Below are 6000 nucleotides of genomic sequence, written 5' to 3'. Positions count from 1 at the left end.
TTGGTCCTCCCTACTGAGTGTAAATAAGCCGCGGGCAGCACTTCTCCACGCGGACTGCAAGGCATGCTTAAAATAAACAAACAGCCGCGCTGTTTCGGCTAGCTCCCGGTGACTCTGTGCCCAGGAGTGGCGGCCAGTCTGCTGCTGCCCGATCCAGCATTGCCCTGAAACCCGAACCACTGGCGCCAGCCTGTTTCAGCAACAGAACCTTTAAAGTGGAAGAGCTCAGGTGGAGAGAGAGAAGGTGCGGGGGGCGGGGCGGAGTAAGAGGAATCCCTGCGTCACCTGCCGGCCACGCCCTCTTCAGGCAGAGGGGGCGTGGCCAGTTGGCCAGGTACAGTAAGATGCGACCGTCACAAGCTGTGGGCTCCGAGGACAGAACTCAGAACTAGCCTGCTGGCACCGGTAGGCATATTTTAACCCGTTTCTCGGCTTTTACTTTGTATTATTTGATCTAATGTTAAGTAGTTCACTCCTTAACTTGTTATGTTAATTTGCACACCCGTGTATGTTAGACTGGTTTGTGTGCGTGTTTTATTCGCATGAGGGAATGCAGCGTTTTCAAGTGAAACTCTTTGGGGGATCCAGTCGAGTAACACAACGGTGAAAATTAGAAGGACTTTCCATTGCAGTTGCCGTGAGGTGCTTTAATTCAGTTTGACATTTTTCCAGCATTCCTGCCATGTTATCCTTCCACCCCAGGCCTCTGTCGCCTCAGCTCGGCATTTGTCTTTTTTTATTTTGTGACATGGGCGTTTTTCATTAAAATTCTTCTTAGAAATGAGTTCTTTGCTTTTGGCAAGGGTGACCACTTTTACCTAAAACCACCTCCTGCCACATAGTCTGGGCTGCTCCAGAGCAAAATTGCGAGGCAGGCACACGGCTTGAACCTGGACTTTGTGACAGTGCGCAGAAAGTTGTTAAATTATCTGACCTGCGCCTTTCACGAGATGAAAAGTTTATGAAAGCGGGGTTGCATTTTTTTCTAAATTCATAAGTGGCTCTTTCATATAATTTGCGCAGACCTTTGCCCAAGTACAGTTTCTCCTTTCTTGTTATCCTCTAGTTACAAGCAAGGCAACGGAGGGACGGCGTCAGGACATTTCAACTATTTCTTTTGAAATGTATTCGAGCCTGAGGGGAAAACCGTAATGCTGCTCCCATTGTTGGCAGTCTTCCTACACCGCTAGATTTTCTTTTTTTACTTCGTGACTTTAATTGTGTGCTTTGCCGTGCACGCTTTTGCTGGCTGCTGTCACCTTAATTTGAGACTTTAAAAGTCCATTGACATTGTTATCACCTTGTTGCCTTTTACTCCCGTTTCGTCTGCATTAGCACCCTGCTGACAAAGAGCAATTACAAGCCTTTCAGTGAATATTTCAGGCCTGATTTACAAAAACTTCTTTCAATGGTGGGATTCCATGTCAAAGCTCCTTGAAAATCAGGCCCTTTGTGTTTCAGCTACAAGATGGCAACCTGCCCTGTGATAATCTGCAACTATTAACCTCCTGGCTGCATGCTTTTCTTTCCATTATTTTTAAGCACCCCACGGTTGGCTCAGTCTGTTTTCCTGAACTTTAGGCAAGGGGTCTCCAAACATCATATCGAATGCGTCCTTTAGCAGCAGGTATAGGAATCTCACTTTGCCTCTCTAGAGACTTTGGCAGTTTGATGTTTACGTCTGTATCGCCATAATGATATTTTCACAATGTCAATGTTGCTGAACATTTTTTAACATTTTAGTCATGTACAATGATAATATAGTGATTTTGAGTAGTGTCAGGTCCCACATCTGATGCTGAATTCTTTTTGTAAAGGTGGATGCCTGGCAGGCAGAAAGCTGCATAAAAAAAGAAGCTCAGCAGGTTGCGTGACTGTTGATGAGACCTGTCTTGTAAAATGACGGCAGGGTTTGCATCTTTTGGCTTGCTTGGTGTTCATGACTACAACTCCCATTAGCCCTAACCAGGGTCGGACTGGGCCATAAAATAGTCTTGGGCACCAATGAAAAAGTGGTCCACAGTTGCAAATGGCGATTCATTCCTTTTCTGACAGTTTGAATAGTACCCGTGGGGGAGTTTTTTGATAAAACATGTTGCAAATTGTTCATTTGAAAGAATATTTACTTAGTAACACTGGTCAAAACTACTAGCCACATAGTGAAGTAACTCATCAAACTGGCCCACATTGGCCCAAAAAAGTGGCCCACTTTGACCAAACAAACTGGCCCACACCAGCATTTTGCGTTTTTGATTTGGCCATGGGCCTATCTCCCTATAATAGGCCAGTCCAACCGTGGCCCTAACCTGCAGAGCCAATGGTGATTGATCATGCGAGTCGTAGTCCAACGTATCAGGAGAGGCAAAGATGTGCAGATCCCTATGGCTTCTTTTAAACTCCTTCTGAAAATGTGCTGCAACTTGCAAAGCTTACTTTCTTTCCCCGGGAATGTTGGGCACGGCTGGTAAAAAAGGTGCTGAGGAGGTTTTGATTTGAATTCCTTGTTTATGTGTCAGTCGGATCTTTGGCCTTGCACATTGCCTCCAGAACCCAGATAATATGCTGCATTCAGAGTTGCACTGGGGCATAACATTGTCTCGGGCACCAATCAAAAAGTCTCCACACACCCGTATATGGGCAGAGAAACATTAGTACATAGGGTGGGACTCGGTACTGACACCAATACCATCATTATGGAACCATAAACTTCTCCCAGGAGTAAAGAAGCTCCCCAAATGGCCCGCTTGGCTCCAGCATGGGATCACAAACATTGGTGAAGTAGTGCAGGAAGGCAGAGTGATCCCGTTTGAGACAATACAATCTGACTCCTCCCTCCCATTCACAAGGAGATATCATTATACCCAACTGAAACACGCACTGCAAGTCAGCGCACAAAGCATGAGGGCTATGCCAGACTATAATCCGATAGAGCACAATATAGTCCAGGAACAAATTACACAAAAAGTCACCACAATCATGTATAACACAATTACGTCCTTTGCCACACCGGAGTTGTCCAGCCTAAAGGCCAAATGGGAATGAGATGTGGGACCCTTACAGCCAGAGGACTGGACGGAAGTACTGATGTACCCCCGGGAGGTAACCATTTCATCCAGGCTTAGATTGGTGCACCGGACCCACAATGCCTGCGCTGCAAAATAGAAGAAGGGACCTTCTTTCATACCCTATGGGAATGCGATAACATACAACTGCTTTGGCAGAAATGCTGCGATAAACTGTCTCGAGTCTTGGGTAAAACAGTACAAAGAGGAGCAAAACAGCTACTGCTGGGTGTCTCCAACAAATGTGACCTGTCACGTTATGAGAAACTACTTTGGTCGACTGCCACGGCAGTGCTCAGAAGGAACATTGCACAGCTGTGGGGGTCAGAGACAACATCCAACTACGAACAATGGGTCACAATGGGTCACAGATGTAGACATTTGTGCAGCAACGGAACACAGAGTGTATGCTGCGAGGGAATGCCCACAAAAAGCACTCAAAATATGGCAAAAATGGGAGGATGCCCTCTGAGGGCACAATGCTACATCACGCCTATCACACCTTCCGCAGACCGAGCAGAGCCACCCGGACGGGCCGGACACGAACAATCTAGAGTGTGTGAACCCTCAACCAGTGCTTAATGGCCCTAGGGGCCGGGACCCTTTCTTATACGTTATTAATTGTAATGTGTATTGTTGTTGTTTGGAAAACTTCAATAAAATTGTTTGATTAAAAAAAGAAAGTGTCCACAGTTGCAAAAGGCCATTTGATTCTTTTGTGACAGACTGAGTAGTAGCTAAAGGGGAGTATTTGGGCAAACGGTGTTGCAAATTGTATATTTTAAAGAATGTTTGTTTGGTGTAACCGGTTGGAACTACTACCTGCACAATGAGGTAACTCATCAGACTGGCCCACCTTTCTCAAATAAATTGGCACACTTTTGTATGTTGGGTCTGCACTTTGGACTTTGCCCTATAGGCCAGTCCGAGCCTGACTGTATTTGCAATCCATCTACCCAAGGATGCCTTTGTGATGTCTTCAAAACAAGCACTGGAAAAACCAACAGCTATGACTTTCTATAGAGATTGGATAGGCATTCACGAGACTTTCACCTCTTGCAAGATACCACCATCCTTTTCTCTGCCGCTCGCACCTGAGACATTGCTCTCAGATTCCAGTCGTTGGTTTGTGAAGGCCCAAGCGTTCTCATAGCTGCTGGACCTTGCCATCAAAATTCCAGGTAGAAAACCTGTGAGTGGATTGTGCCATCAAATACCCAGGTGTTCCCTCCATTATCAGACTTTACGATCACAATCATTGGCCTGCCATGATACTGGGGTGGCAAGTGCAAACATATAATTTTATTTATTCATTTATTAACATTTATAGAGCACGCATCAGCCCCGGGGCATTATGGCATCTTAATGCAGGCATGCACCTCCACCCTTTATTCTGTAAGGCCCGGCCAGATCTCCTTCCCCTGCTGAGGGCAGACACCCTTTGAAGCATTCCTAGTGTGTTTCTGCTTTGTAAGGATCTATGTACCTTATTGAAAAATATGATATGCGGAAGTACAGGAAGTTTGCTTTGCAGCGGTTAGTTGAGTCAGTCGCCTCAACCTACCACTATGTGCATCACAGCTGTTGGAACTAGCGGCTAATCCACCACTGGGCCAAAATGAAGAGGTTACGTTTCCAGAAAATCAAGAACTCTGCCGCTCTTCTTTTCCTTTGCAGGATTTCTGAAAGAGTTTGTCTTCGGGCAAAGCCAGAGACGGTTTCATCTCTGCAGTATTAATTGTCTGCGTGTGTGAACCTCATCAAATATAAGAGTTTCTGACAATGTTCTAATTAGAGCACAGCTTTCGTTAAACACGTAGCCGAAACCTAATAAAATCAAAGTGTGAATGGTTAATTTTCCCTGATGAGGAAGTGGGCAGAGCATTTGCCCCCTGCAACTCTAAAGACCTAGGGCCTGATTCATGGAATTATTTGCATGGAAAATAGGATACTTGCGCTTCATTCTGCATGCAAATTCCTGTTTGGGGATTCACGGAATCAAATGCCAAGTACTTTTCCTGGACTTGCGTGGAGTTCACGCTCTTTTGGCATGTCTCAGCGAGTCTCCCAGGTTCTTGCACGAGACTCCATGCACGGCGTGGGCATGGCTTGCACATGCTGGGAAGGGGGTGAAACACCAAAAATGGGGAAGAACTTGCTCAAAAATGGGCATTCCCAGGGACAACCTGCAGGCAGTCCCTCACACGCTCCCAATTGCGCAGCACAAGACATATGCATGGAATTGGTTGCACAACCTCTCGGCCAGGAAATGGCCATGCAAGTCCTTCATACTATCCGCCACCCAAAGACAGGCGTAAGTACACTTGCACGTAGTATTCACAGCGCAGAGGTTGGGTTTCATGTCGGATTTCCGGGGTGTGTGTACTCAACCAGGGTTCCGATCTAACATGGAGGTGTGCATACGCAGTTTAGCGGGGTGCAGGAACAGTTTATGGGGGATCACATGCAATTTCCCAAGTAATTACAGAGTTACAATTTTTTATACGCATGTTCTCAGGGTGCCGGATACAGTTGCGGGGGACCCCGCGCAGGGTCCCCGAGATGCAAGTCTGCTTACAGTGGACCCCACACACTGTTTGAAGGGTGCGTGCATTCACACCCAGGGAGCGCACAATGGTAGCTGTTCTGGCTGTTTTTGCTTTGCGTGTCGGGAGCGTTTCGGCTGGAACTTGCAAATAGGGTTAATTTTCCGCAAACAATTGCATGAATAAATAGGCACACATTTTTTATTCTGCAGGCAGGCTCACGCAGTGTCCTTCTCAGCGTGCAGCCCTTGTGGGATTTCGGTGCACATCTCCATGAATCAGGCCCCAAGGGTCTAATTTACAAAAATGTTTTAACATGGGCAAGTCCATTGAAAACATTTGTGTAAATCAGGCCTCACTACTTCCCCGGCTTGCTGTCATCAGAGTGCTGA

The 6000-nt window shown here is 46.4% G+C and overlaps 1 protein-coding gene across 1 annotated transcript in view; it reads left to right on the top strand.

The window, feature by feature from the left end:
* Nucleotides 1-338: 338 nt before the first annotated feature.
* WDR72 (WD repeat domain 72) overlaps nt 339-6000 on the top strand; it is a 933775-nt gene continuing 928113 nt past the window's right edge. The window contains exon 1 of the mRNA XM_069624855.1: nt 339-405. The gene's annotated coding sequence lies outside the window, so the exon portion shown is untranslated. The remainder of the gene's footprint in view (nt 406-6000) is intronic.

Source organism: Ambystoma mexicanum, chromosome 11 (genome assembly GCF_040938575.1).
Source record: "Ambystoma mexicanum isolate Mex_15411 chromosome 11, UKY_AmexF1_1, whole genome shotgun sequence".
In the NCBI taxonomy this organism is placed as follows: domain Eukaryota; kingdom Metazoa; phylum Chordata; class Amphibia; order Caudata; family Ambystomatidae; genus Ambystoma; species Ambystoma mexicanum.
Note: the sequence above shows the minus strand (reverse complement) of the source record. Positions and strands in the feature narration are given on the sequence as shown.